This window comes from Triturus cristatus, chromosome 6, assembly GCF_964204655.1.
Source record: "Triturus cristatus chromosome 6, aTriCri1.1, whole genome shotgun sequence".
NCBI classification, from domain to species: Eukaryota; Metazoa; Chordata; class Amphibia; order Caudata; family Salamandridae; genus Triturus; species Triturus cristatus.
In genome coordinates, this window is record NC_140589.1 from 46,676,923 (window position 1) to 46,703,786 (window position 26,864).

Below are 26,864 nucleotides of genomic sequence, written 5' to 3' on the forward strand. Positions count from 1 at the left end.
AGAGAGGAAGGTATAGGGGAGTCAGTGGAGAAGCACACAGGCAACAAAGCTTTGGGGGTATACTGGGCGGGGAGGTGAAGCATTGGGTGAGAGAGGAAGGTACAGGGGAGTCAGCGTAGAAGCACACAGGCAACAAAGCTTTGGGGGTATACAGCGCGGGGAGGTGAAGCATTGGGTGAGAGAGGAAGGTACAGGGGAGTCAGTGGAGAAGCACACAGGCAACAACGCTTTGGGGGTATACTGGGCGGGAGGTGAAGCATTGGGTGAGAGAGGAAGGTACAGGGGAGTCAGTGGAGAAGCACACAGGCAACAAAGCTATGGGGGTATACTGGGCGGGGAGGTGAAGCATTGGGTGAGAGAGGAAGGTACAGGGGAGTCAGTGGAGAAGCACACAGGCAACAGAGCTTTGGGGGTATACTGGGCGGGGAGGTGAAGCATTGGGTGAGAGAGGAAGGTACAGGGGAGTCAGCGGAGAAGCACACAGGCAACACAGCTTTGGGGGTATACAGCACGGGGAGGTGAAGCATTGGGTGAGAGAGGAAGGTACAGGGGAGTCAGTGGAGAAGCACACAGGCAACAAAGCTTTGGGGGTATACTGGGCGGGGAGGTGAAGCATTGGGTGAGAGATGAAGGTACAGGGGAGTCAGTGGAGAAGCACACAGGCAACAAAGCTATGGGGGTATACTGGGCGGGGAGGTGAAGCATTGGGTGAGAGAGGAAGGTACAGGGGAGTCAGTGGAGAAGCACACAGGCAACAAAGCTATGGGGGTATACTGGGCGGGGAGGTGAAGCATTGGGTGAGAGAGGAAGGTACAGAGGAGTCAGTGGAGAAGCACACAGGCAACAAAGCTTTGGGGGTATACTGGGCGGGGAGGTGAAGCATTGGGTGAGAGAGGAAGGTACAGGGGAGTCAGTGGAGAAGCACACAGGCAACAAAGCTATGGGGGTATACTGGGCGGGGAGGTGAAGCATTGGGTGAGAGAGGAAGGTACAGGGGAGTCAGTGGAGAAGCACACAGGCAACAAAGCTATGGGGGTATACTGGGCGGGGAGGTGAAGCATTGGGTGAGAGAGGAAGGTACAGGGGAGTCAGTGGAGAAGCACACAGGCAACAAAGCTTTGGGGGTATACTGGGCGGGGAGGTGAAGCATTGGGTGAGAGAGGAAGGTACAGGGGAGTCAGCGGAGAAGCACACAGGCAACAAAGCTTTGGGGGTATACAGCACGGGGAGGTGAAGCATTGGGTGAGAGGGGAAGGTACAGGGGAGTCAGTGGAGAAGCACACAGGCAACAAAGCTTTGGGGGTATACTGGGCGGGGAGGTGAAGCATTGGGTGAGAGAGGAAGGTTCAGGGGAGTCAGTGGAGAAGCACACAGGCAACAAAGCTATGGGGGTATACTGGGCGGGGAGGTGAAGCATTGAGTGAGAGAGGAAGGTACAGGGGAGTCAGTGGAGAAGCACACAGACAACAAAGCTATGGGGGTATACTGGGCGGGGAGGTGAAGCATTGGGTGAGAGAGGAAGGTACAGGGGAGTCAGTGGAGAAGCACACAGGCAACAAAGCTTTGGGGGTATACAGCGCGGGGAGGTGAAGCATTGGGTGAGAGAGGAAGGTACAGGGGAGTCAGTGGAGAAGCACACAAGCAACAAAGCTTTGGGGGTATACTGGGCGGGAGGTGAAGCATTGGGTGAGAGAGGAAGGTACAGGGGAGTCAGTGGAGAAGCACACAGGCAACAAAGCTATGGGGGTATACTGGGCGGGGAGGTGAAGCATTGGGTGAGAGAGGAAGGTACAGGGGAGTCAGTGGAGAAGCACACAGGCAACAGAGCTTTGGGGGTATACTGGGCGGGGAGGTGAAGCATTGGGTGAGAGAGGAAGGTACAGGGGAGTCAGCGGAGAAGCACACAGGCAACACAGCTTTGGGGGTATACAGCACGGGGAGGTGAAGCATTGGGTGAGAGAGGAAGGTACAGGGGAGTCAGTGGAGAAGCACACAGGCAACAAAGCTTTGGGGGTATACTGGGCGGGGAGGTGAAGCATTGGGTGAGAGATGAAGGTACAGGGGAGTCAGTGGAGAAGCACACAGGCAACAAAGCTATGGGGGTATACTGGGCGGGGAGGTGAAGCATTGGGTGAGAGAGGAAGGTACAGGGGAGTCAGTGGAGAAGCACACAGGCAACAAAGCTATGGGGGTATACTGGGCGGGGAGGTGAAGCATTGGGTGAGAGAGGAAGGTACAGAGGAGTCAGTGGAGAAGCACACAGGCAACAAAGCTTTGGGGGTATACTGGGCGGGGAGGTGAAGCATTGGGTGAGAGAGGAAGGTACAGGGGAGTCAGTGGAGAAGCACACAGGCAACAAAGCTATGGGGGTATACTGGGCGGGGAGGTGAAGCATTGGGTGAGAGAGGAAGGTACAGGGGAGTCAGTGGAGAAGCACACAGGCAACAAAGCTATGGGGGTATACTGGGCGGGGAGGTGAAGCATTGGGTGAGAGAGGAAGGTACAGGGGAGTCAGTGGAGAAGCACACAGGCAACAAAGCTTTGGGGGTATACTGGGCGGGGAGGTGAAGCATTGGGTGAGAGAGGAAGGTACAGGGGAGTCAGCGGAGAAGCACACAGGCAACAAAGCTTTGGGGGTATACAGCACGGGGAGGTGAAGCATTGGGTGAGAGAGGAAGGTACAGGGGAGTCAGTGGAGAAGCACACAGGCAACAAAGCTTTGGGGGTATACTGGGCGGGGAGGTGAAGCATTGGGTGAGAGAGGAAGGTTCAGGGGAGTCAGTGGAGAAGCACACAGGCAACAAAGCTATGGGGGTATACTGGGCGGGGAGGTGAAGCATTGAGTGAGAGAGGAAGGTACAGGGGAGTCAGTGGAGAAGCACACAGACAACAAAGCTATGGGGGTATACTGGGCGGGGAGGTGAAGCATTGGGTGAGAGAGGAAGGTACAGGGGAGTCAGTGGAGAAGCACACAGGCAACAAAGCTTTGGGGGTATACAGCGCGGGGAGGTGAAGCATTGGGTGAGAGAGGAAGGTACAGGGGAGTCAGTGGAGAAGCACACAGGCAACAAAGCTTTGGGGGTATACTGGGCGGGGAGGTGAAGCATTGGGTGAGAGAGGAAGGTACAGGGGAGTCAGTGGAGAAGCACACAGGCAACAAAGCTATGGGGGTATACTGGGCAGGGAGGTGAAGCATTGGGTGAGAGAGGAAGGTACAGGGGAGTCAGTGGAGAAGCACACAGGCAACAAAGCTTTGGGGGTATACTGGGCGGGGAGGTGAAGCATTGGGTGAGAGAGGAAGGTACAGGGGAGTCAGCGGAGAAGCACACAGGCAACAAAGCTATGGGGGTATACTGGGCGGGAGGTGAATTATTGGGTGAGAGAGGAAGGTACAGGGGAGTCAGTGGAGAAGCACGCAGGCGACAAAGCTTTGGGGGTATACTGGGCGGGGAGGTGAAGCATTGGGTGAGAGAGGAAGGTACAGGGGAGTCAGTGGAGAAGCACACAGGCAACAAAGCTTTGGGGGTATACTGGGCGGGGAGGTGAAGCATTGGGTGAGAGAGGAAGGTACAGGGGAGTAGAAACAACAGGTAAGAGAAATGTGCACGAGTAAGGGGAAGCAACACAGAGAGCGGTGGTAGGGAGGGAAGCATTGGGTGCGAGAGCAATGTAGAGTGGCATGGGGAGAACGTCTGGGGCGAGCAAACAACAGGGTTTATTTAGGGGTGGCATAGAGGAGGATGTTGGTGGAAGGAAGCAACAAGGAGGGCAAGGGTAGGGAGAAGAAAACAGGTGAGTGCAATTTAGGGAAGCAGAAGTGCACGAGGGAGAGAGATGGAAAACACATGCACTCTCATGGAATGCTTACACAAAAAGAAAAAAAGTAGTTCCCTGAAAGAGAGAATGAGAACCAGGCATTCAAACACAATGCTCAATGTAAAGAATAAACAAAAGATTGACTTAAAAGTCACCAAATAAAAGCTGGAAAATAAGTGAGTTCAGTAAAACCAACCAATGGTAAGCAATAGATGGCTCCAAACCGGTGCATGTTCTTGGTAACCACACAATATGTCTCACAACAGACATGCTCTGTGTATTAAGCGCGACCTGAAAAATGACATTTGATATGAATTAGAGCTGCCTGATGCAATGTAAGTAAAGTTAATAATTTTAGACCAATCAGAGTCGTTCGGTCTATTCCTGTTGAATTTACCTGTTTTAGCTGAATACCCCAATAAGAACAGACCAGCCCAGGCTGCCAACCAGGTTCTCTTTGAACTCAAAAGCAAGCAACTCAAGACCTGTTCCGGTTGAGGAAGGACGTACCCTGGCAATTTGGGCTGCAATAATCCCATTAGAGTAGGGTCAACACTGATTTCCATATGGTTGGGTCTAAACTGAGGTTCCTTGGTGCACAAAATAACAATAGACTGGGACGACGCCTGAGTAATTAGCAATGACTGAGCTTAGTTAAAGCATTCAAGCCATCGCTTCATTGTATACTGTAGAACAAACATGTCCAGCATTGGATGAATCAAGTACAATATCGGAAGGAAATTAAAGTATTCTCCTTTAAAATCCCACCCAGGTAGCTCGGCTAATTGCCAACCTAGCTCCCAGAGTGCTACAAAGTCATCTACTAGAGACCCATAATAAGATACTACATGTATTTGTTGATGGCCCATTTTGGAAGCACTATTAGTAACCAACTCTGGGTGCCCAATCAACAAATTCCCTCAAAACTGTCAATTTGGTGTCTTTTAATTAATAAAAATGGTCGCCCTACGGATGGCAGCAGACAGCTTCGTTTCTGCGACCTAAATGGGTTTCTCGGGGAAGTGCCACTGGAGAATTGAGAGTTTTTTTTAGCCATTCAAAAAGTGCTGTGCGCTTCCGCCTATTATTTAGGGCGTTCGCATTCAGGCTATTTGGAGACCATAAAGATCTGACTGAACAAGAGAAATCACATACAATAAAAACCAGGGAGATTTCTGCTTAACCCCCCACTTTACTCCTCTGTTTTACCTTGCTTACAGCCCATACTTGTGCCCAGACGACCAATCCTACTAGTGCCCAAACCTCCCTTACTACAAAAAAGAGATAAAATAAAAGTACAACACTTTAGTGCCCGGGTATGCAACCATTCTTTCCCGCAATAATTCTCCACCGGATATTCCCTGTTTTTTTGTCTTACTCTTAAAGCTTCATTTAGATCTATGCTTTCTGATGTGTCACTGTTACTCTGTCTTTTTCTTTCCCCTTTTTGTTTTTTTCTCTCTCCTTCCCTGGATCAAAGCAACCCGTTCAGGTGAAAATAAGTGCCGGTCCCCAAAAACGAGTACTAGGGGCCTCCACCAACATCCACCAGCTCAAATTAAGCACTGGTTAATGATTAGTTTTTAATTCTAGACACATGATGTTAGAGGGTGGCTGGCTGGCAGGAGCCACATGAAAGCTCGACTCGCTTTGGGCTCAGTGGTCCAAGAATACTTCGAGCTGAGCCAGGGCCAGCTGTGTGACTTCATCCATTCCTAAATGCTGTGCATCTGTGTAAGGGAATGTGGTGCGCTGACCCCTGGGACATGCGAATGTTGGACCAAAATACACGGGCCAGTAACAAGTGGGAGCGGAAAACTATGGTCTCACATTTCTATCCTTAGTATTGCGTATTTTAAATGTAATGGATAGACTACAAGTCCCAGAATGCAAAGAAACCCACACCTGGGTAAACTACTTACATCTGACACGAGACAGCCTGATGTCTTTCTCGCCTGCAGGTGCGTCCACCTTCGTTAACTCTTAGTTGATTGGCTCGCAGCTGAAGGAACTTGAGGTTGGACTGGCCAAGGTCCCAGAATGCACCGTTCGTCCCACAGACTCCTCAAATCACATCCCTGGCTGCCAAGGCGATAAAGGGGGTGCCGGCCTTGAGCACTACTTGTTAGCCGGCCATACAAAGAGGTAGGGGTCGACGGACATCCACAGTACACTTTTCTATTTTTTGGACGTCTGCCCGCTCAAAGGCACCTGCTAGATATGAGCAGCCATTTGGCTCCCACGCTTGGGGCGGTGAATCGTGCTGAAAGTGTCGGTTAGTTGTCTTAAATTTACTTTCAGCAGTAGTGAGATGTAATTTGGAACAAGCTGGCTCCGTGGAGCCGAAGGGGGGAGGGAAACTGAAAGCGTGCAATGCCAGCCTCCGGGGACAGGAGATGTGCATGCGTACGGAGTGCACATCTCCTGTCCGTACACGTGCACATCTCGTGTCCGCAGTGCCATCTTGTGTCTCCCTTCGGCACAGAAAGCGGCAACAATAGAGTCTCGACAAGCGAAGCAGCTGCGCTGCGTTTGCTAGGCGAGACCTAAAAACAGGGTATCTTCCCCTGTGTTAACATGAGAGGGGGAGGTACAAGAGGTGGAGGAAGGTCAAGGAAAGAGTTTTGATGGTGTGCTTAAGTGTGAAAGAGAAAGTAACAATGAGTGAGACACAGTGGTGATGTGGGAGCCAGGAGGAAATATCAAATACTCACAAACAATTCACTTATTCAGTGTGCTCTAACCTTGAAAGGCAGCTTCTTAGTAAACATTCTGCAATCAGAGCCTTTCAACACAAAAACATCCACTCAATTTGATCTTGAAATATGCCCATGACAAAGTAGTGGTTCCTTAATAAAACTACACTACATGTGGTGGCCCACTGGGTTTCCGGAAAACACAACAATTTTTAAAGTATGTACATACACACAGAGGAAACTCCCTCTCTCTAAAACACACCATAACCTGAGTCACACGCTATTACTAGTTTAGCCATTCGGTCCCAAGCATCGACTATCTACGTTTGAGCTTTCAAATGGGTGTTTGCACGGATCCCTCATGGTCCTCAGGCAAAATGGACCAGACAAAGTGCCCCAAGTATAGTTACTCAGTAGGCGGCAGACTCCATAGCAGTGATTTTGCCTTTAAATGTATGAATATTTCCCCAGGAACATTGTTGCATTCCCTTGCATTTTCACCCAAAACTTAATCCTGTGCCAACTTTCAAACATATCAGCGACAAGGTTCTCTAAAGACCAATTTTTCATTTGCTTTAAAATGATTCACCAGATGCCAATGCAAAGACAGATGGAACACTTGAACAAAGGTAAGCAGAAGGCACTGAGTGCCTCAGTGAAATAGCTTTGGGACAAGCAGAGCAACCACGTCGCCATTGTTCGAAAAGTCAAGATGCTCTTTATTAGGTAAAAAAAAAAAAATACATAAAAGAACACACAATATAAAACATCATTACAGTATCTTGTCCTATTAAAATAACATATCCATCTAGTATATTAATTATAAAAGAGACCATCTTCAATAAATAAAATATGAAATGCATACCTCAATGAAGATAAAACATTCAAATAGGTTTAAAATTCCTTAGCCCCAACAAAAAAAGTCAAGTTACAAAAGTGTGTTGTGTGCATAAGTAGCTAAAACTATGGACAGGGCACTTACCTTCATTCCAGACTCCGCCAAGCCATCTCATCTTTTTAAATACGGTTGCAGAAATGCCTTATACATATATTAACATTTTGCATAAAATTGCAAAAAATCACCAGGCCTTATCACGACAAAATACTATTTCCCCACTAGGTTCCTCCTTCTCATAGCTACATAGGTGATTTTTTAAATCAGACAAATATATTCACTTTGCAAAATCTGTAAGTAAAACAGGGCAGGTCTACACCTCCTGATATTTAGACTTTAACAGTGAGATTAAAAAAAAAAAGAATCAAATAACTTACAGAAAAAGAAAAAGTACAGCATGGCCACAGAGGCACGGTTCAAGGGCGGAGCTGGAAAAAGCACTGCTGGGGTATAAAAACCAAAAAGTGGGCTATGTTGAGGCTAAACCTCACCAGATAAAATCTTTGGGACTGTTGGAGTGGAAACTAAAAGATAGCACTCCAGTGAGTACGTTGTTACTAATGGTAGATAACTGGCAACCCTCTTCTTTCCCATCACCAGACCTTCTCTTCGCCTTTTACATAGGGCTAAATAATCCTGTTTTAACTGATGTTTGGAGACAGTAGAGATATTCTGCGGCTCGCCAAAACATTCCATTCTCCCTAGCATGGCTCCTTAATGTATCTCCGCCATGTGATGCTACGATCATAATCAAAAGATAGATGGTCATTCGTTATTTCTTGATTAAGTAAACTCTCTTGTTTGGTCCAAATTGAGTGCCAGAGCATAAGCGAGGCCAGTTTATACGATCCTCTTGTGTACAAAGACCTAGCTCCATGTGGCAGAGAAATATGGGGAGGCTATTGGGGAGAGACAGGCGCCTTCCCAGAAACCTTTTTTAATCTGTAATTTTGAGATATCCCAGGACCCCAAGTGTCACAGCAGAGAGGTAACGTACTTCATAAATATTGATCATCGCAGCCATAGGTTTGGAATCCAATTTCCCAGCAAACCTAAAAGGGACCTCGTTGGTGTGATCAAACCGAAATGTTCTAACCTTTATTAGATGTGACCATGTGCCTTTGCGATCTAATGGAATGCCTAGATAGGTGAATGTCGGGACAGCCATACGTTTTTCACCATTAATGTAATGTGGTCTCAGGCTGGAATGTGTGTTACCTACTACCATCACGTGTGTTTGAGCAGAATTCTCCTTAGGCCCACTTCATCCATAAATAGTGCAAATTCCCCATTTGCCCCATATCTTACGCAAATAGTCACATCTTCATGCAACTGGGGCAGAAAATGAACCAGTGCCCCATCCACACCCTTTTCTAACATTTTCTGCCATAATTTCCCTCTATTCACCCAGTCGAAGGTTGAGGGGAGGTACATAAAGGCTAGCTGGAGACCGCCCTTCTCTGCCACAGTATCTTAACAGATTACATGATGTCCGATATTCAAAGACGCTTTTGAGATTTATATACAAATAACAGAGATTTGCAGCAGCATACTCTCAGAATCAGATCTTTGAACTGTTGTCCCTAAAAGCCACTAAAAACATTCACATCAGTTTTTCACATAGCTCCACTTTGGAAAAACGTTAGTACGATTAGCTGATGATAGGTCTCTTGACCGAGCAGCAGGAATTATTTGAACATTATTTCACAGTTTTTGAAAGCATCATCTTTTGTAATCCTGGGATGAGGGCATCTGAGTCCATAGAACTATAAAGAATTGCATAGTTGTCAAATTGATGATATGGGAGTGATCTAGGATTCAGAGTCACAGTTAAATGATTGTTCGATGGTGGTAACTTGGATCGTGATGATGGGTGGAAACAAACAACTAATGTCCAATCCAAGCATGAAGGAAGATGTTGGGTTGTCTTGCCTGGCATATCTCGTCCAGCTGGTCCACCCCAAAAAGAGATGAGGAGGTGGGCGGATGTGGGGACAGATAAGAGTCAGTCAACACCATGCCATTTTGACTGAATGCTTTCCTGAAAAGTATGCCCTTAATACTGCCTGACCCTCATAAAATTATATTCCACTAAGATTTTGAGCACAGAAACTGGTCAGCGTTCTTATTTGTGTGTTTGGGAATCGGAGAGATAAGAAAAGGGTAAAATGCTTGATACAACCCAAAAAGATTACCGTTTTAGAAATCCAATCTCTGTTTCTCATATTCAAAAAATATATAATAAAAAAGAAAAAAGGAAACCAAGATCAAGAGCGTGCTTTTTTAAAAAAAAAATTCCCCTGGCTTTCTTCCTTTGGCACTGCTTTCATCTTTCTCTTCATCCTTCTCTCTCCTGCTTTTGTGTTTCTCTCTCTGCTGCTCAAGATCAAAGGGGCATATCAACAACAACCGGCGATAATTATCGCTGAGCGCACTTAGCGCTCGGATAATTATCGCCGGCTAGCGCCGATTTTTATCGCTGAGATAGCGTGCTATTAGCAACGCTTATCTCATCAGCGATAAAAATCCTAGCGCTAACTGGCTAACGTGAGATTATCGCTGGAAACCCAGCGATAACCTCACGTTAGCTAGTTGATAGGGACTCACAAACTTAGCCATGATATCCACCTTCCATAGGATATCATGGCTAAGTCAGTCTTGAAGCAGGCGTAAGGAAAGTAGCGATGACAGGGGTTATCGCTACTTTTCCTGATGCTATGCTTCATAGCGTGGGGCTTGATGATAGGAGAAATGTCGCTTAGCGACATTTCTCCTGTCATGCCAGGTCAGGAACGCCCACTTTGCATCTCATTAGAGATGCAAAGCTGGGCGTTAGGAATCCTGATGCTAAAGCAAGGTTTCACGCGTTAGCGTGACCTTGCTGATTAGGCAAAAAAATTATCGCCGCTTTTCGGCCGTAAACGGCCGCAAACGCGGCGATAATTTTTTATCGCCTTGTTGATGATATGCCCCAAAGTCTGTGAGGGGAAAAATAAGAGCTGGTCCCTAGAAATTAGTACTGGTTGGCCCCACTTGATCAAATTAAGCAGTTGTGAGATAACAGTGTAAAGTCCCAACATGTTTATTGCTCTTGATGAAAGCCAAAAACAAATAAAAAAATCAGGACTGGTTGAAAGTCTCCCTCATTACTGACATAACTCCCTGAAGCAGCACGGTGCTTTACAAAGACAACAAAGCTGAGTAGGAGGAGCCTCTCAGATCTGAGGCAGAGAGAACAGAAGAGATTGAGGGGTCACCATGACACTAGGCAGGATACAACCGGTAGGGAGGGAGGTACATGCAACGAGGTTAGTTCCAGTAGGATCGGGTACATGATGTTTACACTACTCACATTTACAATGAATGTCAAAAGGAAAATAGCATGACATGCCCAGAACCACACAATTGGTAAGTCACGTGTCAAAGGTGGTAGTGGAACACAGGCCACAAATCAGTCACAAGTCCACATTACACCCGGGAAAAGACCATTTACCATGGCAAATATCACAGAATGTCAATATTAGTAGATGCGCTCTGTGAACAAGTGATATTTTGCATTTTTTCAAGTAGGGGAGCAAAGAAAAACGTATCAGATTTAGAAAAGAGAAGTTGCTTGCTTACTCCCCAATGTGCACGCATTCCAAATACTCAGTGACCTGCACACGAAGCATGGTTTGTGTTCTTTCAAACGCCTGATCTATAGAAAACATACTGCCCCAAAGAGAAAACCGGTGTACAAATATGTACGAACAGCTTTGTAACGTGTGATTTAGCATAGTAAACGTAAGCTGCCAAAAGTAAGGCATACAGGTAGAGTTGCAAGTCTTTTTCTTACAGACCAACTGTGCTAGGGAGACGGAGCCACAATCTGAAAAACAATTTTAGTCAACAAGATCGCCTAGAGGACCACCCAATGGAGAAAACAGCGCTACATCAAACATGAATAAAGTGACACAAAATAATCGAATCATAGCAAAAAAGACTACGTATCATGTCGAGTTTTTGAAAACATGAGCCACAAGCAAATAAGAAAAAAAGATGCGCCCTTTATTCTAGTTAAAAAAATACATTTATTTACACAGCAGAGGACGATTTTTAAAGAACGGAAGAAATCATACAGGTATAAAGAATTGTTAATTTAATTAGCCATAGATGCACTTTGTTATAACACAGTTTAATATGCCTGACCAATTCCCTTTGCTTAAGGGTATATGTAGTACGTTTTTTTTGCTTGATGATGCAATAATTTTTCGAAGGGACCTGTCATCCGTCGATAGAAAAAATACTCAGACGTGTAACTGTACAGTGGCATGCTGCACCGTGTGTGTCCTTTCTAACAAGACCTACACGTCACACGGGATGCTCAGATTTTTAGTGGGCTTGTTTTAAAAAATAAATAAAATCGGAACTTAATTCTTTCCTATTTTTTCCCAGAATAACTCCCATGGTATTTTGGAACACGTCACTGGGGTTACGCTACGAAAACTTCTAAGAAGGAGTAGAAATCGTGTGTAAAGTCACCCCTCCTGCTCTGGGCCACATCACTCACGCGTGTTCTACTACGGCTGCCCCAGGGGCTGGCTGATTCATGTGTTATTGTTTACATTGAACTGCCAATGCTCGAGACCCGCGTTGTGCATGCCAAGCACCGCGCTCTCCCCTTTCAGAAGCGCTTTTGGACACTGGGGGCACTTCCGGGCGAGCACTGGCACTTCTGAGCGTCTGCTTCCAACATCCCATTCATACCAGTCGGGTGCAATATTTCAAATACAGCTGTCAAAATTAAACAAGCCCAGCGGAGCGTGGTGCGCACGCTTGGTGGGGGCGGGGGAGCGCATTCCAGGCGGGTGAGCGGACCCTTTGAAGTACGATGCCAAACGGATTGCATGGCGGCACGATGCACGTGATTGTGCGCGTGCTCGCCATGCAATCCGCTTTTGGGAGCACTTTTGGGAGCCCCTTACTATAGTCTCGCATAGCGATCGCTTACGCGATAGCTAGGCGAGATCTAAAAAGCAGTGTGTTTTTTGAAAGGCTAAGGCATCTAAGCTGCAAACACTTCTCAAACACAACACCACAAATCAGCAATTTAAATTGTGCAATGTCAGCAAAGTAAAATCTTCTCTGGCCTTGGAGGACAGACCATGCAAACAATGTGGAATCATGCAAAGTCCATTAAGGAGGCTGACACACAGGCCATTATTTCTCCTGACTGTACTTTTTGAAGAGTTGGTGACATGAGCTGATGCAACATTAAGGTTTTTCCTAGCCAGACCCAACCAGCCTCCACTGGTTCCCCCACCCAGTTCACATTGATTTCTGAAATGCAGAGAGTGTACAGAAATGGCCAGGGGAAGGCAGAGAAATGTATGAAACCATAGATTTCCACATATACCCTCCGGCTTCTGAGTGACGAGCAGTGCTGTCTTGGGTGAGGGGATCTCTTTAAATAGGAAATAGGTGTGGAAAACGGGAAGTGATGAGGCCACCCCGGGGTTACCTCTCACTGTCTACTGCACACAAAAAGATAGGTGGGCTGGGACTGCCGCAGGTGGCATCCTGCCCTCTGTGAAGGACCAGTAGGCACAGGGTTGCATCAGGAAAGGACGATGGTGGGGCTCACAGTCCCTGCGTCTGAAAGGCCAGGTGGGCTGGGGCTGCTCCCTGTCACTCTCTACGCCCCTGGTACTCATAGTACGGCCCGCGGGCCGCCTGCGGCCCGGCAGGCCTTCCTTGGCAACCCGCGGACCTTGCAGGTAATGTAAACCCAATATTATGAGTACGAGTGACAGAAGAGACTGGAGAGAGAGAGGGAGACTGACTGAGAGAGAGAGACTGACTGACTGAGAGGGAGACTGACTGAAAGAGAGAGACTGGTTGGCAGAGAGAGACAGACTGATTGACAGAGAGAGAGAGACTGACAGAGAGAGAGAGAGGCTGACAGAGAGAGAGAGAGGCTGACTGACAGAGAGAGATAGAGACTGACTGACTGACTGACAGAGAGAGAGAGAGAGAGAGACTGACTAGGAGAGAGAGACTAGCTGACTGAGAGAGAGAGACTGACTGACAGAGAGAGAGACTGACTGAGAGACAGACTGGCTGAGAGAGAGAGAGAGAGAGAGAGAGAGAGAGAGAGAGAGAGAGAGAAAGAGAGAGACTAACTGAGGGAAAGAGAGACTGACAGAGACAGACTGACTGACTCAGAGAGAGAGAGAGAGAGAGAGAGAGAGAGAGAGAGAGAGACTGAATGACTGAGAGAGAGACTGACAAAGAGAGAGAGAGACTAACTGAGGGAGAGAGAGACTGACTGACAGAGAGAGACTGACTGACAGAGAGAGACTGACTGACTCAGGGAGAGACTGAATGACTGAGAAAAAGACAGACTGACAAAGAGACTGACTGACAGAGAGAGACTCACTGAGCGAGAGAGAGAGACTGAAAAAGAAAGAGAGACTGACAGAGAGACTGATTGACTGAGAGACTGACTGAGAGAGACAGACTGACTGACTGGGGAGAGAGACTGCCTGAGAGAGAGACTGACAGAGAGAGACTGACTGAGAGAGAGACTGACTGATTGACTCCCAGAGAGAGAGAGAGAGACTGACTGACTGAGAGAGGGAGACTGGGTCTAGCAGAGCCGGCATGATGGCGTCCACTAGGTGGACGTGTGAGTGAGTAGCTCCCTGCTGTATTCCCCCTACCTCTCCTGCGGCAGTTAAAGGAGCGAGAATCACGACACGGCTTGCGGAGAACCAGTGGAGGGAAAAGCCACGGAATTAAATTAAACGAAAAGTGCTGCAAAAACTGTGTAAATGGTGAAATTAACTTAGCAGGAACGCTAAGTGAAGGTTTTTTATGGCAAGTCACGCTCGCCTGCTGTACACACCTGTGGTGGTGGAAGCACGGGTAATGGTCATGGCATCGGCAGAGCTGTTAGGCTGCTGAAGTAGCGGAGAAGTGTCGGGGAAACGGCAAAACAGCGGAAAATGGTTAAAACAATTGAGTAGGAGCACTGAGTGAAGTCGCTTTTGGTAAGATACGCCTATCTGCCGTGCATACCTGTGGTGGAAGAGCAGGTAGTGGCAGAGGCAACGGCATCGGCAGCGCGGCAGTGGAGAATTGGTTGGCGGTTAGAGATTTGCCTCATTAGTACTGGATACCGGTGTGGATGCCGACATGCCTCCCAAGACAGCCCACGGCGGGAAAACCAGAGCTACTAGCGAAGCTGTAGCAGGGAACAGAGCGGCTGTTACAGGACGCGATTCTAGGGCAGTGTTGGAGGGAGCAGTTGGATTCATCGACAACCCGCTGCAAGGAGGTGAGCAAGGGGTGGAGAGTAAAAAAGTACCCCAGATAATTCTGGCTGTGAACAAATAAAAACTGTCAATTCCACAACTGTCTAAGGCGGCTGTTGAGAAAAAATTAGATGGAGGAACCGGCAATTTTGATATCGGCGGGACTAACAATACAGATCAGGGGAAATCTTTGTTGGAAAATGAACTTACGCAGAGTCAAACAGAGCCTGGACAGAGTGTTATGGGAACTGGTGTTGATCTGGGAGAGTCCGGGGCAATGAATGAGGAAAATATGATTACAAAAAGGCTTCTTGAGAGAGACTTGAAAATAAAAACCGCTCAGGATATTCCTGTTGAGGACAGGCCTGGAGATAGCGCTGTGGTAGAAGTTGAACCTGGAATAATTGGTGATACTGTTAGCAGAGAGGGTGACTCGGGGGAGAAGTTTTTTCCCTTTCAGATCCCTCAGATATATCGGATGATAATGGTGAAGTAGGTCTTAAATCTGGCTCTTTGGAGGGATCAATAATTAGCATTGGGAGCGACCCGAATAGCACAAATTTGTAGGATGAAAACAATGAGTTATCCATGGTGCGTAAGCAAGCCCCAATCAAGGAGAAAGGGCTGCAGTCAGCAGTGGCAAAGAGTTTGCTGTGGGATTATTCCTCTTCAGTTGAATCAATCCCTGAAGGTGTTAAACTCTCTGAGCAGGCCACGGGTGGCTTAGTAAAAATACCAGATGAAGAGATCTTCCTGAAGTCAATTTATCAATGTATTCTGGATCATAGAGTGGAGATGCGTACGGAGAACTTAAAAACTCACACAGCTTGTCGAAGGCTTCAGAACACAGTGAGGAGGGTTGCCAAAGCATGCAATGAATTTACTGAGAGAATGAATGAAGCTGAGGCACGAATATCTACATTGGATTATGAAATGGTGGCAGAGAAAGTGGCTACAGAAGCTGTAAGTGCTCACAAAGATGACACACAACTTAAACTTGTGGATTTGGAGAATAGGCTTTGGAGGAATAATCTCAGAATACTAGGAATACCTGAGGGGATGGAGGGACAGGATGTCCGTAAGTTCGTGGTGGAGTTGTTTACAGAAGCTTTTCTTGAACTGACGGTGTGGAACTGGGCTAGTGATGTACAAAGGGCGCACAGGTTTCCATTCAAGCAACGGGTTGTGAAAGGGGGACAATCTGAATTAAGGCCTAGAGCGATTTTGATCTTTCTGAATAATGTTTTGGTGCCTCAGGCTGTTTATGATCTTGAAAGGACAGATAGGAAGAGGTCGGGGAAGGGCGCACAATTTTTTGTTAGACCCGATTATTGCCACCATACGTTTGAAAAAAGGTGGCAGCTGCGCCAATTAATCATCCCCTCTCAGAGAAAGGGGGCACAAGCTTTTTTGTTAAACCCTGCCACATTTAAAGTAATCTGTTAGGGGCAAACGCGATACTTTATCTCAGAGGTGCAAGCCAAGGATTATTTGATGTCTATTTGAGTCGACCTATTGTTATGTAAATAAGTCTATATTTTGGCTTTGAATTAATGTGTAGGGAGACATAAGAAGATGTATTACTATGTGATAGCAAAAATTAAGGTAGTATAATTAATGTCTCCTTCTGATGTAGCAAATGTTTTTGTTTTGATTATAATATAGACAGGAATGCGTTAGAGGGGTGGGGGGCCACAGGGTTGCGAAGTCACTTTCCATCACAAGGGCCATTGGCCCTATTGCCTGTGTTCAGGGGAAAGGGTGGAAAGTGGGGGAGGGGGGAGTGCGGGGCACGTGGGTGGGAGTGAGTGGGGGTTCAGGGGTGGGGCACGGGGAGATAGGGAGGGCTTGTATGGGGTAAAAATTCAATCCATAATGACAAAAACATGAGTTTCATAAGTAGGATTATGTATATTAAAATCCTGTTGTATATGCTGGTAGGATACCCTATAAGACATGGCGGATAAATTGAAGGACTGTGGCTACATATCTGTACATTCAATGTTTGTGGCTTGATTAAGAATAGTAAAAGACAACGGGTTGCAGCAGATTTGCGGTTAATGAAACCTGATATTATATGTGTACAGGAAACACACATACCCTGGAGCAAATGCATGCTGTTGAAAGAATTGGGATTTAGTTTAGCGGTGGGATCTCGACAGGCTATTACGAATAGGTGTGTGACCGTAATAATGGTCTGACAGGGATTAGGCGTGATTGGGAAAACAATGGCAGACAGTTTAGGGAGGTGGGCTATTGCAGAATGTGTAATAGATGGGATGAAGTTGGTTATATCTACGGTTTATGGTTCAAACTTTGATGAAGCAGAAATATTAACAGGATTGAATGTTCAGTTATGCAAGGATTTCTGGATGATCTTAGAAGGGCAGAACAGGAACTTATGCAGGAAATAAGGAGGGGGCTGAAGCTAAGGGAATACAAACTAAGATAGCCTGTTGCAAAGCTAAAATCAATAAGGTCTGGAGCAAAGATATTGCTAGTCAATATAAGACATATAAAGAGGAAAGGGAAGGATTTGGTGAAGCTACAGGGCATTGTCTGGCGCAGCGGTTGCGAGTTAAACAAACTTTTCAGAAAATAAATGCTTTGGTGGATCCAGCTGGGAATAAAGTGGAAACTATGGAGGGTATATTTGGAGTCTTTCAAGCATTTTTATAAAGAATTATATTCTCAGGATGAAGGGAGAGAACAAGCTATCATGGCTTTTCTGCAAAAAGTAGACTTATTAGAATTAGGACAAGAGGAGCAGGAAGCGCTGGATGCCCTGATTACCATGGAAGAGTTAGAGGAAGCAGTGGGGTCGTTGGCTCAAGGAAAAGCAGCAGGGCCGGATAAATTGACACTTGAGGTATATCAACTACTATTTCAGGTGCTTAAGGAGGACATGCTGGCTGTCATGCAAGAGGCACAGGTCGGGAATTCGCCACCATCATGGGATGACGCCAATATAGTTTTTTTCAAAAAGAAAGACAAACCATCAGATCTGCCAGGGTCCTATAGGTCAATTTCCTTGCTGAACGCGGATGTTAAAATATATGCCAAAATATTAGCAACTAGGCTGTCGAGGGTGATTTCGCCTCTTGTTTCTATACATCAGCATGGGTTTATATCTGGCAGGATCACGGTAAATCATATAAATAGAGTAGTTACCTTGATAGACTATGCTAAGGTATATCAAGCTAGGTTGGGATTGATATTCCTGGACGCTGAGAAGGCGTTTGATCGTGTTTCTCGGTCTTTCTAATGGGCTGTTTTACATAACATGGGGTTTCGTCCGGGTTATATCCAAGCTATTCAAACTATGTACTCAACACCCAAAGCCAGGATATGTGTCATGGGTAAAGAATCAGAGCCAGTTTTTATAACTAGGGGAACAAGGCAGGGTTGTCCCTGCTCCCCGTTGTTATTTGCATTATATATTAATCCGTTCTTGTGTATGCTTGAAAATAGTAATAGGATGATCTCCATGATCTGTCGGCAACACCAAGTTCGAGTTTTAGCTTATGCAGATGATATTGCCGTGGCAACATCGGATCCCTCACAAGCAGTTGAAGAGATAGAAAGTCTTGCCCAGATATTCGGTGAGGTGTCAGGATATAAATTAAATCCCACAAAAACTCAGATTGTGTGTACAAAGGAGGTGTGCCCTGGGGGTTCTTGGGTAGTTGTGGAGGCTGCATACCTGGGTATAAAAATCAGGATGGATTTGCAGGAGTTAATAGAGGTCAATCGGGGAAGTATAGTTGCAGGGGCTCAACAGTGGTTGGAGCGATTGGAGTGCTTGCATCTTTCGTTAGTGGGAGGGTGCAATGTCCTCAAGATGTGTATTCTACCTAAGGTCATGTATTACTTTAGGGCAGTACCATTAGAGTTGACCCGAATACAACTGCAATAAATACAAGCTATTGGCGATAGGTTTCTGTGGGGACAAAGAAAAGCTAGGAGGGCTTTTAAGTATATGATGCTACCAAGGGATTGAGGGGGCTGGGCTGTACCCAACTTTGCTTTTTATTATTATGTTTGTCTCTTGCAAAATATGAGGGTATTGTTAACAGATGAGGAAGTGCAAACATTGGCAGAAACACCATCAATATATCAGTTATTGTTGGGGTCAGAGGTGAGAAACTGTTTATTAAATTTTTTGGAGCCAAGCTATTTAATAAAAACACGATTTAAAGTGGTATCTGCTGCATACAAAGCTTGGAAGCTGGTTAGAAAGATGGTAGGGATATCAGGTATATGATACTATACTCCTACAAACACTACCTCAAGGCTATATTTTGGGATTTAAGAATGGAGAAATGGATGGAAAATGGGATTAAGCTACTAGGTGATTTTTTAGAGGAGGAAGTATTTGTTTAATTTAAAACGTTATTGGACAGATTTGGGTTGCAAAAAAAAGATTTTTAAAAAAAATATTTACAAATTTGAGATTATTTTTTGAAACAGCAAAAACAAAGGGGGATGAAAACTTACCCACTCGTTGAGGCAGTCAGGCGAGGAGTTAAAATAGGGGCATTGTATGGTATATTGATGAATCTCCAACAGGATGATATGGAGACGCAGTATAGGTGTTCCCGGTTAGAATAGGATGGCTTTTATATGCAGGAGTCAATAGATGTTGCGGAGAAAATTTTGGTGTCGAATAACTTGAAAGCCCAACATTTTAAGACATCATTCAATCTGTATCATACACCTTTGAAGATGATGAAATGGGCGGGGGGTCGAATGATGGGAGATGCTTTAGGTGTGCGAAGGAGAGGGCGGATATCACCCATATTCTGTATGGGTGTATGTATTTAAACCAATGGAGGGGGCACATTGAGGGGTTTCTCTCAGAAATTACTGGGGTTAACGTGCAGATAAGGACGGATATAATGTTAACAGGAATTAGAGGTCCCATTAAACCTGGTGAAGTGTGTAATCCATTCAGATATTTGATATTTATAGCAGTGGCGGTAGCTAGGTTATGTGTAGCTGCACTCTGGCTGCAGAAGGAAGCCCCATCTTTTGAAATGTGGCGGGCCAAATTCTATAATATCTTTAATTTGGAGTCTAGTTTATACTCCCTGAAATTACAGAAAAAAACAAACGTTGGGTATTCAGATATGGGGGCCTATGATGTAGCACATGAAATGAGACAGTCATATAATGGATATCAGCATGTACTGGTTTGTTTGATTGTTTTATTATTGTTTATATATGATATGGCTCTCTGAGGGCTTATGTATACATGTAACTGATCTTGACTAATATTTGTTATGGATTGAATTAAAAAAACATTTTTAAAAGAGAGAGGGAGACTGACTGACAGAGAGAGAGAGACTAAAAGAGAGACAGACTGACTGACAGAGAGAGAGAGACTAACTGAGAGAGACTGACTGACGAAGAGAGAAACTGACTGACAGAGAGAGAGACTGGCTGACTGAGAGAGACTGACTGACTGAGAGAGACTGACTGACTCAGAGAGAGAGACTGACTGAGAGAGAGACTGACTAAGAGAGAGACAGACTGACTGACAGAGAGAGACTGACTGAGAGAGAGATAGACTGACTGACTACGCCGGCGGGGATAGGATTTCATCGATTAGGGAAGAGGAAGACGGGGAGAAGGCTGACCAACCAATAATAACAGGCAACGCGATCCCGCAACAGTGTCCCACAGCGCCTCGAGACTCTCACTGGTGAAGCAGCCGCGCTTTACAAATCCTGATTGATTAATTGAGCACAGACTGCATGGACAGACCGCTCTGGAGTGGGCAGGTAGGTCTGCGAGGTGGAGGTAGGGAAAGAAGAAATGAAATGAAAACAATGTGTAGTGCACACTTATACCCCAGGGCATCTTGGCGCTTAAACCTGACACAAAGAGCAAATCAACAAAATAATTATAAACAGGTCAAAAGGTAAACAGTCAGGTCCCTATGATTTTCCTGCAAGAGGTATGGCTTTCTGTGAACCTAAAACCCAGAGGCAGTGAGTTCCAAAGCTCAGCTGTGAGGTAGGAAAGGATTGCCCTTCTCCCCCCCCCACGTGCAGCGTTTTGTTCTGGGGGCGACCACCATCCTCTCACTGTTTGATCTAAGGTGCAGGTTGGAATGTACCCCTGAAGTCTCAAAGCAATGAAGCTAGGACCCAGGCCATTGAGCGCTGTATGCGACAGTCGTAGGGTTTCAAACATGGGCCATTAATGGGCTGGCAGCCAGTGGACTGTATGTAGTCCCACGGCTACTGACTGGTGCCTCGGAAGATGGCAGATGAGGCGGGAGGCCGCACTCTGCACCACGTGGAGTCTACAGTGGTCAAGGTGGGGCCCAATCAAAGCTGGAAGGACTGTCTTGTGAGATGTTCTGGGGATAAAAGGAAATCCTTAAGACCCTCAGGTTAGCCAAACAGGTACCATGACTTTATTAACAGAGCACTGTCACAAGCAACTTCCAAACTTTTGGCAGAATCAACCAGAACAGGGAGGGCACTTTGTTCCCCTTGTCATCAATCATTGGAGCAGCGGTCACATCCCTGTCAAACAGTGGAACCCCATCTTCTCTTTTTTTAATGTAACTCTTTATTGATTTCCAGTAAGATACTTTACCAATGAATGAAAATTTAGCAATATCACTCACACTGAGATTAGGACCTCTGTCTTCTCGCCATTAAGCTTAAAACAGATGGGTTTCTTCCAGCTGCTAAGAGCACGCGATCAGTCTCGGAAATTTGCAGCGAGTGAGCGCTGTTGGGGATAGTCACACCATTCTGTGTGTCATCCAGATAGGAAAGAACTGAGGGCCCAAACGATCTCATAAGGCCAGAGCAGACACAGACAGATTAAAGAGAGCGCGACCCAGGCAGGAGCCTTGAGGGACATCACGTGGGAGCGACAAGGGCTTAGATCTCAATGGGTTCATGTGACCATTTGAGATCGCTTAGACTGGAAAGAGTGAAGTCGTTGGAGGGCCTTGCCTCTAACTCCAAGTTGTGCCAGGCGAGGCACAGGTACAGGGTGAGACACCGTGTCAAATGCCGCCGAGAGATCCAACGAGATGAAGGTGGCAAGCTGCAGAGATCAAGTCATGGGTGACAACCTACAGTGCAGGCTCTGAAACCTGACTGGGACATATCCAGCAGGTCGCTATGCTTAATTACTCTACATAGTCCCTGATTTATGTCTCTCTCCAAGAGAAGGGGCAACAGGGATCCTGGCCTGTAGTTTTTCAGTTCCTTAGGACCGCTGAGGGGTTTTTAAAAATAGGAATTACAATGGCATCCTTCCAAATTTGAGGGAAAATGCCAACTCCAAAGATGGGGTTGTATGAGGCAGCGAGGTAGAAGGTGATGATGTCATGGGGAAACTTTTGAATGTGAGAGGCACCGGCTTCCGTCAGTGCACCAGATTTAAACAAAATAAGTAGTTCCATAACTTGCAAGACATTGTTCCAAAACCTTGACCCTTCAGTTACTGGTGTCTTCTCTAGGTTAAGTCTTAAAGTTGGGAGTAGTAGGCTCAGGAAACTTCAAATAAATAGTTTCAATGTTTCTCAGAAAAATGTGGGCAGTTCATTTCTTAAATCATTAGATATGGTGGCAGAAACGGTCAGAGGGGAATAGGACAAGCTCTTAACTATTGCAAATAATTCCTTCTAGGGAATCTGGGCATCTTCAATTTTCTTTGTGAAGTCCTGAGACTTCTCCTTGACAATGATCGATCAGAGCTCCGGAGAGCACCCAGATGAGGAATACCAAGGAATGAGAAAGAGCCGGTGTGAAGGCCACCATGAGCCAGAGAGACGTCAAATTCAGCAGGTGAGTGCTAGATACCTGAGAATATATAAGGTGCACTGAGTGATAGGACACCCCCCTTAAAGCCCCCCCGAAGGATCAGATCTCCAGACTCGGAGAACCCAAGATGTAAAGAGCTCCACAAGCCACAGGCTCCCCGACACTGAAGTTAGGGGTAGGCGGAATTTGCATAGTTGCGTTCCGCAAAGTTCAGCGAAACGGTAAAAAATTCCGCGAGCTACGCAGAATTCCGCGAGCACACGGAATTGCTTGTTCCGCCTGTTCGTGATGTGTTTTTCCTGTTTGAGGACAATGTTTGGGTGCTCGGGGGGAAATATCTCGCGACCTTGCCCATGCGGTCGCCAATTGGCGTGGCCATCATGTTTCACTTATCCTGCCCGTTCGTGATGCGTGTTTCCTGTTAGCGAACGCGGATGCCCGATGGCGCGTCCAAATGACGTGTTCACGATTGCACACTCTCACGGGATTGCACTGCCGGCTACCAAAATCACGTGGCGCACGCGAACGGATAGGAAAACTCGCCGGCGAATGCAGGGAACACGCATTTTGAAAGCGCAAACAAAGTAAAATTACGTTACACCTCGGATCGCGGAATTTTTGGCAATTCTGCGTTCTCCGCGGAACGCGTAATTGCCAAAATTCCGAAAATTCCACGAGCAGAGCGGAATTTACCGCCCAGGCTTACTTCTGATACCAAGATCCCTCAAGCTATATACTCCACACTAAATGTTCAAACGCCCCCACTACTAGCCACCAAAGGCACCCCAAACTGAATCTTCTAAGTCTGCAATGCCGCAAACCACAAACACCCCAAACCTAATGTTCTGAGTCCAGCACTTCCACTTGTCCTTACCACTAGCATTTCCACCGAGTGTTCTCAACCCAAGTGCTCCCCTCCCAGATTCCCCCAATCACAAGCACCCCCATATCTAATCTTCAGAGTCCAAGACCTCCTCCCTCCCAAGCTCACATGACCAAAAGCTCTGAGACAAGAGTTTCCAAAGCCAAACGTACCCCCAGACTAAAAGCTCAGCTGGAGCAAAATTACTGCTGGCCCTACGCCCTCCTTTGTGGCTCTCTGAGAAGGTTAGTGATGGTTTTCTAAGTGCTTTACAGACAAGTTCTCCGTACGTTGGATGGTTAAAATCCAAAGTCATCTTAACCATACATTCCAACCTTTCTGCCTCTCACCATCCCTGAGTTACTCACTAGCAAGACGCTTGCACAAAGGGCCTGCAGTCCCTGCCTGCCTGTCTCTGGCCACCTCTCCCGAAGAGCAGTAGATATGCAGGCCAACCGGGTAAGGGGAAAGTGTTTGTAGGCTTCTAAATGTAACGAAGGTGCTACGGCAAGATGGTGTGTGGTAGACGCGAGTAGTATTATTTGTGTAAGGATGTCTAGACCATCCCAAAACCTAAACCCTGCGGCCCCCTCTGAAGGTTGTGAGTGGTCAGTGACATGGCTGCCTTAGAACCTCTACCCTTTTGCTGCCTTTGCTTCTAGTCAGTCCCAGGCAGAAGGAATGAGTGTGCAGAGTTTGCCCATTTGAAGGAGCATCGTATGAAATGTTCTCTGGTGAAAGATCCCTGGTTGATCAGATGCAAAGGTATATTTCCTGGACGGGACCGAGTCTCACAGAGGAATGCATAGCAAGAAGCTTTATTTTCCCAAGCTGGTATAATAATGCAATAGTAAAAAGAGGTGCCAGGCCACAGCTCTGTAAATGGCACCGCAAAGAGTGTATCCGCGGCCTCACTCTGCACAGCCCGTTTGGGATGATTCTCTTTCAGGTTTGATTTTCAGGCTGCCCCCCCAGGGACAGTCTTTATACACAAATATGCTTCTCACAGCAGCTAGCACCGGGTCTGGCTCCAAGTAGAAGCATCAACAACATGGGCATAATGAAGCGTGAGATCTCTGCTCCTGGCTGTTATGAGCCTTTGTAAAGCGGCAATCAGGGACAGACTAAAGGGCAAGCCTGCTCTACCAGCTTCCTCACTTTCTACAACAAAAGGCGCAGTCTAACCCCTCACCCCTACCAACTATCAAATGTCAGTGCTGAGACACAACTAATCAACAGCTCCTTCCAAGCAAAGTATCAGTGGAATTTCTTAAGGTTTCCCTGTCTATATCGTCCTCACTTCAATGGTTTGGTCTTCACTCTTCAGCAACAGGAAGGCAGGCGATACACTTCCACTGTCTAGGAAAGCCGTCCGCACCCCCATCTTCCTCATGCTAAACCAGAGGCATCCAAACAGATCCCACGGTGCTTTGGTAGCTAATACTGTGAGCCGGACTGTAGGAGCGAACATCAGAAGACCCCTGTCCCACATTAGCAGGGCCTCCCTTTCAATATTTGCCCTTCATATACTCTCACGCTGCTATGATCAAGAAGTTACTGGTTCCCTTGAACATGGCCTAAAGCTCTTGATATTTCCCTATATTTGCGTCCAGCCATTACTTTGCGCTTCTAACGCCTGAGGTGATCGGCTGTCCTTGCTGAAGTGGGGGTCTCGCAGTCGCTTAGCTGCAGACAAGCTGTTTGCCTGATTCTACAGCTACCAAATATAGAACTCTAGGAAGAGCCATCTGTTGTGTCTTTCCCCGCGATTTTTCCCTGTATGTTTTGCTGGATTTACAACTCTGGGGACTTTACCCCTGCTAAACAGGAGTAAAATGCCATTGCTCCCCCTTTAAACATGGTGAAATTGGCTTAGCCCTAATTGACGTATTTGACTTGCATATAATAAGTCCCTAGTTTATGGTATAGAAAATGCACCCAGAGCCTGGAAGTTAAATCGCACCTATGGACTGCAGCACATATTATTCCATCCACAAAGTGGAGATTGAAAATATGGCACCAGGCCTACCATGTGTCGCCTGACTCGAGAAACCCAATCACCTGTTGAGAAACCTATCAAAATAACCCTTCTTTACAAGGTGGAAACCGTCATTTAGAAAAAGTAATAAGTCATTCCTAAATGCACCTGGTTGCCCACAAGACAGGGTACCTCATATTTACAAGTGGAACATGTGCAAAATGAAAATAGCATGTTGCTCTGGCGAGTAGGCCCTAAAAACTATTGTCATTGGCAGGGCTGTAGGTGAGTATACAAAATGTAAAAGTCCAGATTATGCATTTTAATCTGTAACTTTTGACAGTAACTGGCTATAAAAGTCACACAAAGACTATTTTTAACATTTGAAAAAGCCCAATTTGTGAGGTGACTGGAGGACATGAGTTGGTGTGGGCCCAGGAACTTAATTAACTTCAAAGGGGCATGCCCTGTCACAAGTAAATGTCAGGTGACCCCTGAAGAGGACAATCATGTCATGCCTTTGCCAGGCTGGCACCAAGCACGATGGGTGGAGAGCTATTCCTAGAACCGGTTTTGAGTGACCACAGAGGAGGGGACTGTTCATTACCCAAGCCTCACCTCTGGGTGGGCACACAGGATCGGTACGAGGGGAGATGGCTTTCCTCATCTTAGATTTTTGAAGTAAGGCACACTGTTAATTGTGGTAGTGGAAACAGGAATTGCAAAAGTGGGTAGCTAAGCATACATGTTGCACCCTAAGACACAATCCTCCGAACGCTCCTAAACCTGAGGAAGAACAACAGATGACACAACTGTTGTTGCTGTTACCCAAGAGGAGCACTGAAAGACTGGACCTGTTCCTTCTTTTACCCAGGACAATAAGTGGACTTCAAGGGTCAGTGGGCCGACCTCATCTGTGGCTGCAAGAACACAACAAGAGGAAAAAACACTTTTTGCTGTAAGACTTGCCTGGGCCCTGCATGCCTTGGCAGGGTCAGGGGCAAAGAGCTGAGAGATAAAAGGATTGGCCTCTGCAAAAGTGGGACTTAAAAAATGTTTTGACCTCCAGACCTACGGAGGACTGGGACAACCAGAGTCAATCTAGCAAAGGCACGACATCCCTGGGCTGAAAACAAATAGGCTTATACTGTTTGGAGCTTCTCCACAGCAGCAAATCCATTTCAGCAGGACCTTGGTGAGAAGATATCCAGCCTCGTGGGACCCTGTTGAGATAAAGCTTGCCTCCTTACCCCGGTGGAGAAATCCGAGCTCCAAAAAGGAGACTAAATCCCAATGTATAAATCAGGACCGTGTGAAAATACCAAAAGTATCCGGCTGACACGACAACTTCTATTAGCGTGAAATTCGAACTTTCCCGCCAAATCTGACAGCTTTAGTGGACCTTGCTCGACGCCGATCTAAATTTGGTGAGACCTTCCCAGATACATCCTGCTGCCTTGCCCCACAGAGAGAATTAAACTTCTCTTTTGCAAACTAAGTCCGACGGGTATACCCGACCTCAGGATCCA